Here is a 15,110-nt window from a genome sequence, read left to right on the forward strand (position 1 = left end):
AGTAAAGCGAGAAAAAATGACGGAAATGAATATATATTAATAAAACGAGAAACTGAATTACAGTGGGAGAATGATAAAGTAACTTTACAACTGCTTCAGAAAGAAGACAGTAGTGAAGGATCAGGTAATAAAGGTAAAGAAGGAAGAAGAGAAGGTCAATAGACATAACCAGGAAGTCTACGAAGCGCAAAAACAAGAGATTTAAGGACGAACTTTGGGCGTAAACTGAAATATTACGACAGTATCAGAAAGTAAGCGTATAGCAATGAATACAGGACACAGTACAAGAGTTGAAACAACGACTGAACAAGTTACATCCTTCAAGGGCCTGACAACATCTCTGTGAGGGATCTTAGCAAGGGAGCAGAAGAACTAAATGACCCTTTAACAGTGATGAATGAATCAATTGATGCTGAGCAGCAACCAAAGGTGTGGAAAACAGTGAATTCGGTCATGATATTTAGAAATAGGATAGATAAGTTAAATTAAATTGCTGGCCAGTGTCACTGATACTCATAACATACAAGGTCATGGAAAAATATTATCAGAAGAGTTTGGAACGCCTGGAAACATGTGGGTTCATAAGCAATAGCAAACGCGAGTTCAGAAATAAAACAAGTACTGTGTCACAAATCTGCTAGAGTTGTATGACAAGGTTACAAATAATAATAATAATAATAATAATAATAACAACAACAATAATAATAATAGTAATAATAATATCTATTTACTACAAGTACTTGTACAAGGTATACAGACCATAGTTGACATCAGTGACATACTACTATATAGAAAGCCCCTTGTTTTGCAGAGCATTTCGGCAAATTAGGTCAGTGTCCCAGGATGCTACCTACACCAGTCGACTAACACCCAGGTACCCATTTTATTGATGGGTGAACATAGCAACAGGTGTAAAGAAACACGCTCAATGTTTCTATCCTGGCTGGGAATCAAACCCAGACCCTCGCCGTGTGAAGCGAGAGCATTAACCACAAGTCCACCAGAGAGGAATACAGAGAAGAATATATTGTCTGTACATTTTTGGACTATAGGAAGGCATACGATCCAGCAACTTACGCGGAAATAGAATGAAATTAAAGGAACAGGCAAGAATAACAGGGGAAGCACTTCAATGGATCCAGGAAGGAAGCAACGAGTTAGTGTGAAGATACTCGTTTTGACATGGACATCTCAAGCGGAGTTTTTCCAACATCAGTAGTGTGATCAGAACCATATCTTGAGTATGTGATCGGCATCAAAGAAGACACATTCAGTGGTGTTCCTATTCGTAGATGCCGTGAAACAAACTGGAAAATAAAAGCAGAAGCATTCCAGGAAAGACAAACGGATATGTACAAGCAGCAGTAATGATCTGACAAGTGACAAATACAAAATTGTAAAAAGGGGAAGGGCGGAGACGACCAGGAAAAGTAGGACATCGATATGAGTATTTTTCCGAGTATTTCACCTGATGTACACATCCATACATACACCGAATAACCGTTGCAGCACCTCAAGACCGCAACAAGGTAGCATTCACTATACAGTACAGACATCCGAAAGGTCCGTCTTAGAGTATACAGGGCCAGTATGGAACCAGCATCTGACGAAGCATATAACAAAATTTAGACCCAGATCAGTGAATCTGAGAGACGAGAAGACGCTAAAGGAACAAAACCTTAAGACACTGGAGGACAGGACGGCAAGGATAACATAATTATGTATAAAATTATAAGAGGAACTGACTGAGTGAGCTAGTTAATTAAGTCTGTTTGAGTGGCGGATCTCATGTACATGAAGGCACAGCTGGAAGTTTAAAACACAGATGAATCACAGTGATGTTTGAATTATTATTATTACTATGATTATTATTACTATTATCGTCATATATAGGAGGGAAGGCTAAACCCGTATGATATATATAGTACCTGGGAATTAGAAAGCTTTCAGACTTGATCAAAGAGAGTACTTTCAGTTCCTTGGATAAAAAGGCCTTCAGCTCCTTCAAGGAATCTCCTTTGAGGGGAGAAATGGTCAACAATACTCAACTTTCGAATGGTCAGGAAATGGAATGACCAAGAGAGTGACGTGGAAGATGCAGGATTTATAAATAGTCTTTAGAATATGTATGATACCTCTACACATTTTACTTTAGAATTGGGATCCATTGTCCACTAACCTGAAGCAGGTAATACAGAGATAAATCCAGGGGGTCGGAACAACCATAGCAGCCAAAAGACAGTAAAAATAGATGGGCACTGTCTGGAAAAGAGGGAGGTAGGTTCAAATTCCCTGCTCAGGAAAATAAAAAAAATAGGAAACACTAACACCCTACGATAACCAGGGAAGATGTAAAGTAGAAATTAACAAACCATAATTACACAAAGAAGGAAAAAGTAATAAAAAGAAGCATGAATATCAAACACCAACAAAAAATAAATTAAAATAAATTGATTAAATCAGGTTGCAGGAAAAACAGGAATCACAGAATAATGAAGTGTCAATACTACTAAAACCAGGTAATTGGAAATGGTAGAGTAGACTGGTGGACGATACAGCAGTAATAACAAGGTAGCAGTTGTTGAGGGGCCGTCAGAGTGCAGTGCACGACCATGAAATCCCAGATTTAAAGAAGGTGGGTAGACAGAGTGTCTACTTGACCTGATCAACCATTATTCCACCACATTCGATGAATCCTGAATTAAGCTGTGAAGGGCTGTTCCTCTTGCTGTTCTGTGGTGGGTAGTACAACACTGTAATTACCACCTTGGGACCTCCAGACTGAAGCCTTTAGTAACAGGTGAAGGCTGCTTTTCCTCCCAGTAGCATTAATTACACCTCTTCAGTGCCAGCATTATATATATTTTACATTAACCACATATCTGTGGGATCATCCAGACCTACAACCTGGGATAAAAATAAAATATACAAGAATTTGCTACAAGCTTAACTTATTAGCTACATAAAGCTAAATCAAATATTTGGTGAGTTAAAAGATATGGAAAACGACACTACTGTAACAAAACAAAACCCAAGATGAGCAAAGAATAGTGAAGAGGACAGCTAACACAAAATTTAATGCTATTAATAAAATAATTATGGCAGGAAGCCCGAAGAACAATGCTAAGGAACATAGGTGGACAGTAGAAACTCACAGAAGTGAGAGTCGAGGCTTTCCTGGTTAACCAGATAAAGTGAATTAAAATGAAAAGAAATTAGGCTTAGATAAGCAAGAATCAAACATGAATATCTCACTTGCACAAACACACACACACACACACACACTGGTGGACAGGAGGGTTGGTGACGTGATAACGACATAAAATACTGCGAGGAATTGACAAGGTGGACAAAGACAGGATGTTCCAGAGATGGGACACAGCACAAGGGGTCACAATTGGAAGTTGAAGATATAGGTGAGTCAAAGGGATGTTACGAAATATTTATTCAGTCAGAGTTGTCAGGAAGTGGAATAACCTAGAAAGTGACGAAGTTAAGGCAGGAACCATACATAGTTTTATGACGAGGTTCGATAAAGCTCAGGGAGCAGGGACAGAAAGGACCTAGTAGCAAACAGTGAAGAGGTAGGGCCAGGAACTATGATTCGACCCCTGCAACCACAAATAGGCGAGAACAAATAGATGGGTATACACACACACACACACACACACACACACCTCTCTCTCCCCTTGACAACTCCACACACCCCCAGCTCATTTATCCCTTTACCCCTATTTCTCTACACCTCTCTTCTTCTACTCCTTTTTCTCCCTACCTCTCCCTCTCTTTCTCTCTGTCTTCACTCCCCACTCATCTTCTTTGTCTCTCTCTCTCTCTCTCCACCTCTCTCTACCACCCACTTCCTGTCTCTCTTACACACACAAACACCTGCAATCACAATTAGGTGAGTACACACACACACACACACACACACACACACACACACACACACACACACACACACACACACACACACACACATACACACACACACACACACATGCACTACAAAAACCTAACCCATTAAAAAAATGGTTGCTGAGAGGGAAAGTCAAAGGCTTAGGGGACCAGAGAAAGATGACCCTGGTAAGGAAGAATGGATGGAAGAGCAATATAAAGGGATGGATCAAAAGTGGGAGAGCAAGCTAGGTGAGCTAGCTGCAAAATTGGAAAAGAGGATGGAGGCAGAGAAGAAGAAATGGAAGTCAAAATGGAAGCCACAGAAGCCAGGATATAGAATACGAGGCAAATATGCTGAAGCGAGTTATAAAGACATTAGCCAGAGGAGACATGGGCATCTAAAGAAGGTATACCCATATTAAATGAGAAACCCAATGGAAATGAAGGAGACAAGAAGTATGAGGTAGATATGATTGAGATAGCATAGTAATTTTTCAAAGAAAAATGGTGCAGTACAGGATCCTGCAAAAGAAACCATGGCTGAAGGAAATATCAACATGCATGAAAGTGTTCCCAGACCACAACAGAACATGATCAAAACGACAGCAGCTGACGGAAAAGACACAGAAACGAAAGGGGCTAGGAAGAAAGAAACAATAACAGAGTCTGCAGAGGACAACCAGAGCAGGGCAGAACAAGTGAAAGCACACACACAACCATCAAAACCTCACAGCCAAACACACTATCCCAACACAAACCACAATCCACACTTATAGCCCCCACCCCACAATGTGCTGTAGAATCCCATGGCACATTAGCAGGCCCCCACCCACAAAGAACCCACAGAACACTGTTGGAGAGGAAACTGAAGGTATAGTACACCAACACTGATGGAATAACGAAGGAGTAGGAGGAGTGGCACAAAAGAATCAAAGAGGCATCACCGGACAACATAGCTCTCACCCAAATCAAGATCAGAGGAATGATAACAAATGCCATCTTTCCAGAGGGTTATCAGATCCTGAGGAAAGAGTGAGGAAACAGAGGGGGTGGAGGAGTGGCAGTGCTCATCAAAATCTAATGGGATATTGACGAGCTGGTGAGTGGAGGCAGAGGAGCAATAGACTACATAATAGGAACACTTCAGTCTGGAGGTCCCAAGGTTGTAATTGCAGTGATGTATTACCTACCACAGAACAGCAAGAGGCAAAGGCAAGAGTATGCTGAGAGTAACAGAGCGATGGTTAACACAACGACTGAAGTGGCCGGAAGGGCTTATGCAAGCAGGGCAAAGCTACTGATTGTGGGTGACTTGAATAACACAGTAATTGACTGGGAGAACTTGGAGCAACATAAGGGCCAGAAACGTTGTGAGCTAAGATGATGGAACGGGTACTGGAAATCCTCATGTACCAACACGTAAGGGACATTACCAGAGAAAGAGAGAGAGGAAAGGATGAACAAGCAAGACTGGACCTAGTATTCACACTGAGTAGTGCATATATTCAGAACATCACATACGAAGGACCCCTTGGGGCCAATGACTACGAGGTTCTGAGCTTCGAATGCATAACAGAGTTACAAGTGGAGAGGGAAGCAGGAAGGGCAAGACAAATGAAGTGAAACTACAAGAGAGGGAACTACTGAGGCATGAGGAATTTCCTGCACGAGGTTCAGTGGGGCAGAACACTGGCAGGGAAGTCAGTAAATGAAATGATGGAATATGTGACAACAATATTCAAAGAAACTGAGGAAAAGTTTACACCCAAGGGTATCAGAAATAACAAGAAGCCCAGCATGAGGTGTAGAGAGGCCAAAACCAAATGCACCAGAGAATGGAAGAAGTATAGCAGGCAAAAGACCCAGAAGAATAAGTAAAGCAGTCATGGAACCTGCAATGAATATGCACAGATAAGAAAGGAGGCCCAACGATAATACGACAAAGCAGCGAAAGCAAAATCTGACCCGAAGATGATGTACAGCCACATCAGGAGGAAAACAGCAGTCAAAGACCAGATAATCATGTGGAGGAAGGAAGATCACAAGAAACGACCGAGAAGTATGTTAGGACCTCAACGTGAGATTCTAAGGGAAAACGGAAGGTACTTCAGAACGACGAAGAGGTGAGGTACACCATCAAGTGTTGGAAACAATACACATAAGCGAGAAAGAAGTGAAGAGATGCTGCTAAGTAAGCTAGATATCTTAAAGGCGATGGGACCAGATTACATCTCTCCATGGGTCCTGAGAGAGGGGGCAGAGGCATTATGTGCACAATTAACAACAATCTTCAACACATCTATTGACTCAAGGAGACTACCTAACGTATGGAAAAAAATAATATAGTCCCAATTTTGAAAAAGGGAGAGAGACACGGACCAGTGTCACTGACCTGTATAATATGTAAAGTCATGGAGAAGATCATCAGAAGAAAAGTGGTGGAGCACCTAGAAAGGAATTAGCTTATCAACGACTAGTACAGTTTCAGGGACAGGAAATCCTGTGTCACAAATCTACTGGAGTTTTATGACAAGAGAGAGAATGGTGGACAGATTGCATTTTCTTGGACTGTAAGAAGGCGTTTGTCACAGTTCCACACAAGAGATTAGTGCAAAAGCTGGAGGACCAGGCAGGGATAACAGGAAAGGCACTGCAATGGATCAGGGAATACTTGTCAGGAAGACAACAGCGGGTCATGGTACGTGGCGAGGCTTCAGACTGGACGCCAGTGACGAGCGAGGTTCCACAAGGGTCAGTCCTAGGACCGGTGCTGTTTCTGGTATTTGTGAATGACATGACGGAAGGAATAGACTCCGAAGTGTCCCTGTTTGCACATGATGTGAAGTTGATGAGAAGAATTAAATCAGACGAGAACCGGGCAGAACTACAAAAGGATCTGGACAGGCTGCAGGCCTGGTCCAGCAACTGGCTCCTGCATTTCATCCCCACCAAGTGCAAAGTCATGAAGAAGGACAAAGAAGATCGTAGACGGAGTACAGTATAGGGAGCCAGAGACTACAACCCTCACTCAAGGAAAATGACCTTGGGGTGAGTATAACACTGCACACATCAAAGGCGCCCTTCAATCAAATAACTACGGCAGTATACGGGAGCCTAGCAAACTTAAGAACAGCATTCCGACATCTTAATAAGAAATCGTTCAGGACCCTGTACACCGTGTACGTCAGGCCCATATGGGAATATGTAGCACAAGTTTGGAACCCACACCAAGCCAAGTATGTAAGGAAACTTGAGAAAGTGCAAAGGTTTGCAACTAGACTGGTCCCGGAGCTAAGAGCTATTTCCTACGAGGAGAGGTTAAGAGAAATCGACTTGACGATACTGGAGGACAGGAAAGATAGGAGGAATATGATAACGATATACAAAATACTGAGAGGAATCGACAAGGTGGACAGAGACAGGCTGTTCCCGAGATGGGACAAAGCAACAAGGGGTCGTAGTTGGAAGTTGAAGACTCAGATGAATCACAGAGATGCTAGGAAGTATTTCTTCAGTCAAAGAGTTGTCGGGAAGTAGAATAGTCTGGGAAGTGATACAGTGGAGGCAGGATCCACACATAGCTGAAGAGGTATGATAAAGCGGCTAGCGACGAGGCGCGGACAGGAGCTGTGACTCGACCCCTACAACCACAACTAGATGAGTACAACTAGGCGAGTACACACACACACACACACACACACACACACACACACACACACACACACACACACACACACACACACATTATATATATTCATTCTATTTCTGTCTGTCTGTCTCTCTCTCTCTTCTTAAATCTCCCGAGTCATAATTCAACAAATTTTCTGAGCAGATGAGAAATTCTCCCAGGCATATACATGCACATCCCACAATGTCTGACTATCTTACTTGGCCGCCTCCCCTGGCATACTTCCAAGTCCTAATGGAACACCTGGTTACTACTCCAGCACTTATATTTCAATAAACTCCAATTTACTTGTCTGATGAAGCCTAATGTGTTTTAAATACTTCGGAACGGATGAATATATTTATGATATCTTTCAATATTTAAATTTTAAGTTGTTAGTAATACTGGCAGTCATGCCAAGAAATATGTATTACTGTTATAGTTAGTTAGTTAGTTAAAGATTAGCCGGTATTCTCCCGGCCCGGGCCTTGTCCAAGTGGTGGCCCGGCCTTGGCTCCCTCTTTAGGGAGTGTCTGAGACCTAAGTCTCCCATGGGAGGAGGCACAAGCACCTCCTCATCTTTGGGACCAACTGTCCCCAGGCCTAGCCACAAGCTAGGCCTCTCTGGTCTGCCATCCCCGCCCCAAGGGGGCAAATGGGAATGACAGTCTTATGAGCTAAAGGCTCGGGCTCAGGCACCTACCCTACCCTAGAAGGGTTAGGCATGGTATCGATTACTGTTATAATTAATGAGTAATATAGTAATGTTACAGTCACTGAATGAACCAGCAATGTTACAGTCAGTGAATGAACCAGTAACAGTTAATGAATTAACCACTAATGTTACAGTCACTGAATGAACCAGTAATAACAGTCCCTATATGACTCTCAGACTCACCACCGTGTAATCACAGCTCCATCACCGACCCTGAATACTGAAACATAAGAAAACAGAGCAGTAAGCAGTCTCACTGCACCACTACAGATCCACCATTAATCCACCGCCAACCCACTACCATTCCACCAGTGCACCACTACCAACCCATCGTCGCCACCACCTCTCATCCAAATCCCTACCACCAATCCACCACACTGACTCTCCTCCAGTTTGGGCAGCAGCCATGATGACAGTTCATCTGTAACACAATAATTGGAAGGATCAGTGAACAAAAGCTTGTCTGATATGCAACTAGCAAACGGAGTATAGAGCCTCCACCAGTTCTTGCCGTGTGTAACCTACACCGGCTTAGTTAGCCCTTTATAAAAATATTTAAATAATTTGTTACAAATAATTTAAAAAAATTACATTAGCCTATTTATCTATAAATTTCTTAGCTAAAAATTATCTTCTCTCACGTTATTAAATTTCTGACTTTTTAAGATATTAAGAGATGTTTATATATTTTGGTGTACATTACTACTGCCCATAGACTTTTTAATTACATTTTGGTAATATTTGTGCATCCAATTACAGTGAAGAAATAGTCTTCTGGTCAAGCTTTTGTTGCCAGTTAGTGGATTGTTTGACATCTTTAAGTAGATATTACAGATCTTAACAAAGGTTAAATGTACTATACACAAATAACCCGCAAATAAAAGAGAGAAGCTTACGACGACGTTTCGGTCCGACTTGGACCATTTACAAAGTGTGTGACTTTGTAAATGGTCCAAGTCGGACCGAAACGTCGTCGTAAGCTTCTCTCTTTTATGTGCGGGTTATTTGTGTATCGTTCCAGTCACGGTATTGTGTCTTTTTTTGTTATTTGTTAAATATACTTGTAAAGAAAAAATATCGTAATAATGAATAAAACTTATAATAAATGACATCTTAATGAATTCAATATTTGTAACAAAATATATTAACAAGCAATAAAACTGTTTATACAGGAAAACGTCTTTATAAGACACCATTAACAAAGTGAGAACAACCAGTGAAAATCGTATTAAATATCTTCATGTTTTTTTAATTGAGGTGTAATTGTTATTGTGGGATTATTTTTTTTATTAGCACACTGGCCGATTCCCACCAAGGCAGGGTGGCCCGAAAAAGAAAAACTTTCACCATCATTCTGTTGAGAAATGGCTTTACCAGCTAAGCTTATTATTTATAAATTTAAATATAGGGAACACTTAGCTGATAAAAGACAGCAAATCGTCTACACAGCCGCCCCTGCAGACGAGGTCTTGAATTGTTGTCATGATCATCTCTCAACGGGCTGGAATAGATCATATTATGTAAACAATAAATTACCCCTAGGGCATGTTATGTCAGCATATTTCTTTCACTGATTGCTGACAAATTACGTACTTGTTTGGACTCAAAAGTCCGCACCTTACTGCCGACTATAGGTTGATTACAAACTCCTTGCGACTCAAGGACTGCGCAGTCCCCCGTACTACAAGAAATTGGTAACCTACCTTGCTCTTGTAGCGTGAGCTATGGTGTTCTTCACACCTTCGACACATATCGGTGAATTGATAGAAGCTGAAGTGTCCTTGGATGTCCACGTCTTCCATAGTCTAGGAATACGCACACTGGTACACTATGTTCCACAAGATTTGTTTTTATTGTTCACAATCTTATCACTAAAGAAGCTGCTCACACTTCTCTTAAGTGTTTATTGTGTTTTATGAGATACTTTCTTCACACTAACGCACAGATCAGTGTTCTTTGTTGGTTATCCTGGCATCAGTGTCACTCTCAGTAGAGTCAAAAGTAATCTGAAGACGCCACAACGCCCCACGCCGTCACTGCCCCCAGCACAAAGGAAAAGCTGACCTAGTACTTTTGCTTCCTTGCCACTTCCTCCATGAATCAAAACAGAATGTTTGATTCTTGCTGTCTTAAGCATAGACAACAATGTCCACTATCTTTTACTATGGTAATAAAGTGGGAGCAGGATTTTCCTTAGTTGTCCTGCTAAGGTAAGAGATGTACTGTCTCTTATTAAACTACACATTGCAACACAGGAGTCTGCAAGGAGCGTCGGTCGAAGCGGCCACGTCCCATACTCATACTGCATCTGCTATCAATTACTCGCTGTAGCAGTAAACAAGATGCTTGCCCCTTCTGAGAGGGCTGGGCCCCTCAGGGCTGAAAGGAGCTGAAGGGGGCTGATACCCCCCTCCTGGAGAAAATTTCTCCACATTGGGGGGCGGCGGAGGTTTGCTGCAGGTGAACTATTCATCACTTAACATTAATTTGATTTTCTCACTCGCCACCACTGTTGCTTGTCTTTTCTGAACAGCTTTAGTCTGTGTGGTTTCTGGAAATCACTAATTTTGTTTTCAACACTGTGTAATTCTAACGGCACTAGTTTATTTATTGTCCGCTTATTCACTATACCTTTGCTCGAAACATCAACTGTCCTGATGATTCCATTTGCATCAAGATATATGGTCACAATTTTTCCAAGTGGCCATTGGGACCTCGGACCATCATTGTCAATAATCACTGTCACCAAGTCTTAAGGACTTATGATTTTCAGGAACACCAGCTCCATAGAAGTGTTCTCTCAGTGAGGTGAGATAGTCTTCTCGCCAAATTTTTTCCCAACGTTCAATCACTTTATTAAGGTGTTTGAATTTACGTCTGAGTTGCTCAGGTTCGAAATAAGTAGGATCCTCTATGATTTCTTTATCATTCATGGGAGGAACAGGTTCGAGCCTTCTGCCATGGAGTAAATGAGATGGACTTAACACTTCTAAATTGTCCAGATCATCGGTAACATAAGTTAGAGGTCTGTTGTTGACTCTATTTTCTATTTCAGTCACAACTGTACGGAATTCTTCTAAGTCTGTTCTCTGACGATGAAGAGTCTTCCTTAAACAACGTTTTACAATGCCGATCATTCTTTCATAAAATCCGCCGTGCCATGGTGATTTAAGAGGAATGTATCTCCAACGACAACTGCGTTGATTCAGCATCTGTTGTACTTCTGGTTGATCAAAGATCTTGCTTATATAAGCAGCACCAGCAACAAAGTTCGTTGCATTATCTGAAATCATCAGTCTGGGACATGCCTTTCTGGCTGCAAACCTTCTGAATAATTTGATAAAGGTTTCAGCAGACATGTCAGTGGCTACTTCTAGATGTACTGCTCTAGTTGTAGCACAAGTGAACAAACAGATGTACACCTTGATGGGAACTTTGTCAACTGTTTTGGTTAAAATTATTGGTTCAGTGTAATCTACATTTGTCACCTCAAATGGAATGATATGACAAACTCTTTCAGAGGGATATGGAGGTGGACCTGGATACTGACATACTCGCATATCGTAGTGACGACAAGTAATACAGTCCTTTATTTGTTTTTTCACAATTTGTCGACCTTGAGGTATCCAGTAGGATTGTCGTATATGACAAAGTGTGTCAGCTACCCCACCATGTAACACGTTACTGTGGGAGTTTTGCACAATCAGTTTTGTTAGCCAATGATTCTTGGGGATCAATATTGGATGTATGGCTTCTTTAGGTAGTGAAGAATTATGAATTCCTCCTCGACATCTTATAATCTTTTCTGAGTCGAGATAAAGTCCTAAAGAATTAATCATAACATGTTTCTTTGGGGATTTATCTTGTGCTTCCAGAAATTTATATTCTGTAGAGAAAACATCTTTCTGTATTAGTTTCACCCAGTATTTAATGGGTTCAAGACATTCATAATCAGGTTTTATTCCTTTAATGAATTTAAAGACAAGAGCTGTAACTCTTAAGAGTTTACCCAAAGATGAGTATTTAGATCCATCAATGACTGTTTCTGTTGTGTCTACAGTATTTACACAACTTATATCTGCTGTGTTCAAGCAGACTGTTTCTTCTGGCATAATGTGAGCTTTTTGCTGAGGCCAGTTATTTTCATTAGAGAGCCAGTTCGGTCCGTGGAGCCATAATTTATTATCCACAAATTTCTTGAGTGGGACACCACGTGACAACATGTCAGCTGGATTCTCTTGGGTAGAGACGTGGAGAAAGATAATCTCTCTGCATCTGTTTTATTTCTGCTACTCTATTCTGTACATAGACCAACTTACTCTTATTATTTCTCAACCACTAGAGAACTGCTTCACTATCACTCCATTATTATTATTACATTATTACAATCAAGGGGGAAGCGCTAAACCCGGAGGATTATACAGCGCCTGGGGGGGATGTGGAAGGCATTCAGGCTTAATTTGGGGAACTGGAGCACAGATCCAATTCCCTAAATCAAGAGCCCCTCACCAACATCAAGGAACCTTCCTTGAGGGGACTATCACTCCAGATCACGGTTTTTTCAATAGTGAGATGATCAAGTTCTTTGTTGAGATAGACAGCTAATTTTGTACTTACATAGAGTGCTGCCAGTTCGAATTGTGGTACTGTTCTGACCTTCAAGGGTGCTACCCTGGCCTTTGAAGCAATTAGTGTACTTCCTTCAGCATTACTCATGTAAGCTACAGCGCCATAACCTCTGGTTGACGCATCACAGAACACATGTAATGTGTCCTTGTTTCCCTCTTGACCTATTTGTCTTGGAAATGTAATTTGATGAAGTTGCTTAAACTCCTTGGATATTTCATCCCATGCTTGACTCATTTCTAGAGGCAAGTTCTCATCCCATCCAATTTTGAGCTTCCATGCATCTTGTATAAGCATTTTACCCTTTATGGTAATTGGTGAGACGAGTCCTAGAGGATCAAAACATTGTGATACCTCTGACAGTAAACTACGTTTAGTGAGTGTACTGCATGATTTATTGTTTATCTTTTTCAGACTCAGAGTATCTTCCTGTGTGTTCCAATTAAGTCCCAGCATATTGTTGCAATCAGGAATTTCAGTTTCAGGTAAATCTTCTTTGATAAGTTCCCTTAATTGCTTTGTATTTGTATTCCACATCCTTAGAGGTATATTTGCTTCTTTCATCTCCTTGTTAGCTTCTCTGTATAAGGATTTCAAATCCTCCTTTTTATTCACACTACCTTGAAGATTGTCCACACAGAAACTTTTCTTTAAAATTTCTTTGAAGGGACTTTCAGATTTCTTCAAATGTGTATTTAGAGTAGCTTCTAGTAAGAATGGAGAGGATGTTGCACCAAATAATACTGATTTGAAACGATAAGTTTTCACAGGACTTTGAGGATTATGTGGATTTTCAGGCCACAAGAATCGAGTATAATCTCTATCTAATTTTTGTAGTCCTACTCTTAAGAAAGCTTTGGAAATATTAGCCGTGTAGGCATCTGGGTTTGTGCGAAATTTCATAAGCACGTCTCCAAGCTTCTCAGTTAGTGAGGGTCCGGTCATCAGACAGTCATTAAGACTTGCTACATCTTTATTTGCACGTGCGCTGCAATTATATACAACACGTAGTGGAGTGGTTTCAGAATCTTTTCTGACTCCATGGTGCGGGAGATAATGAGCTTCTGTCTTCAACTTATCTTCGACTATTTCCTCAATGAATTTATTGTCCAACTGTTCTTATATGATATTATCATAGACAGTCAGTAGCTCTGGATTCTTCCTGAGCTCATGTATTTGTGCTTTCATTTGTCCGAAAGCCATGCGATAATTGCTAGGCAGATGTGGTGGATTTAATTTCCATGGTAACCTAACCCAATACTGTCCATCTTTGTATTTGACAGTGTCCAAATATTGGTTATAAGTCTGAGACTCTTGTGGGCTTGGTTTATTTACATCAATACCTATCGCGTCTAAATCCCACAACTTATCAACTGGTTCATTCATTTCTTCCAGTAATGATAATTTTTGCTGTGGTACATGATCAGTGGTTATTCTCGTGACTAGTACATTTTCCACTGAATCAATATCAGCTTCTTTCCCACTTTGAGAGGGAATGGGACCACATATCATGTGGCCTCCTGCTGTTTTCAGCAAGTGAACATCATGTTTACTTACTATATTTTGCACAAAACATTGATAATAATCACTTCCAATGATTAAATCAATTGGACTAATAGTGTCCGTCTGTATGTCAGGACAGGTTAACCTGACCTTAGCTGCTTTCAGTGCTGCAACTGTTTCTTTTAATCCCTGGATCTGCACAGACTTAGGCAAATCATCTACTACCACAGTTTCTACTGTCTTTTTCCTGTTTTCTAGACCAACAGTGATTCTGGCTAGGTCATATGTCTGTTTACCAGAATTGTGGAAAAAAACAGCTATATCAAACTGTACTTTGGCATAGGGTTGTTTATTCAGTTTCTGCAGCACTGTTCTTCTTATGAAGGACCTTTGTGAGCCTTGATCAAATAGTGTTAGCACATTGGTTTTGTGTAATTTATTAGATAACTCAACTCGAGCTATCGGGAGAGCAGTTGCTTTAAACTTATCTCTCACATTTAATGCTGTTGCTTGTTGACTTCCTGATTCTGTGGAAGTCTTCTGCTGTTCAGCAAAAGTGTTTGGGCATAATGCTGTATGATGCATACCCTTGCATTTAAAACACTTCTTCAGTGAGCATTTACCTCCCTTGTGTTCAGCTAAACACTTGATGCACCTTTTCAGCTGATGAACACGTTGTTTACGTGCCTCCATTGATGT

This window comes from Cherax quadricarinatus, chromosome 10, assembly GCF_038502225.1.
Source record: "Cherax quadricarinatus isolate ZL_2023a chromosome 10, ASM3850222v1, whole genome shotgun sequence".
Lineage (NCBI taxonomy): Eukaryota > Metazoa > Arthropoda > Malacostraca > Decapoda > Parastacidae > Cherax > Cherax quadricarinatus.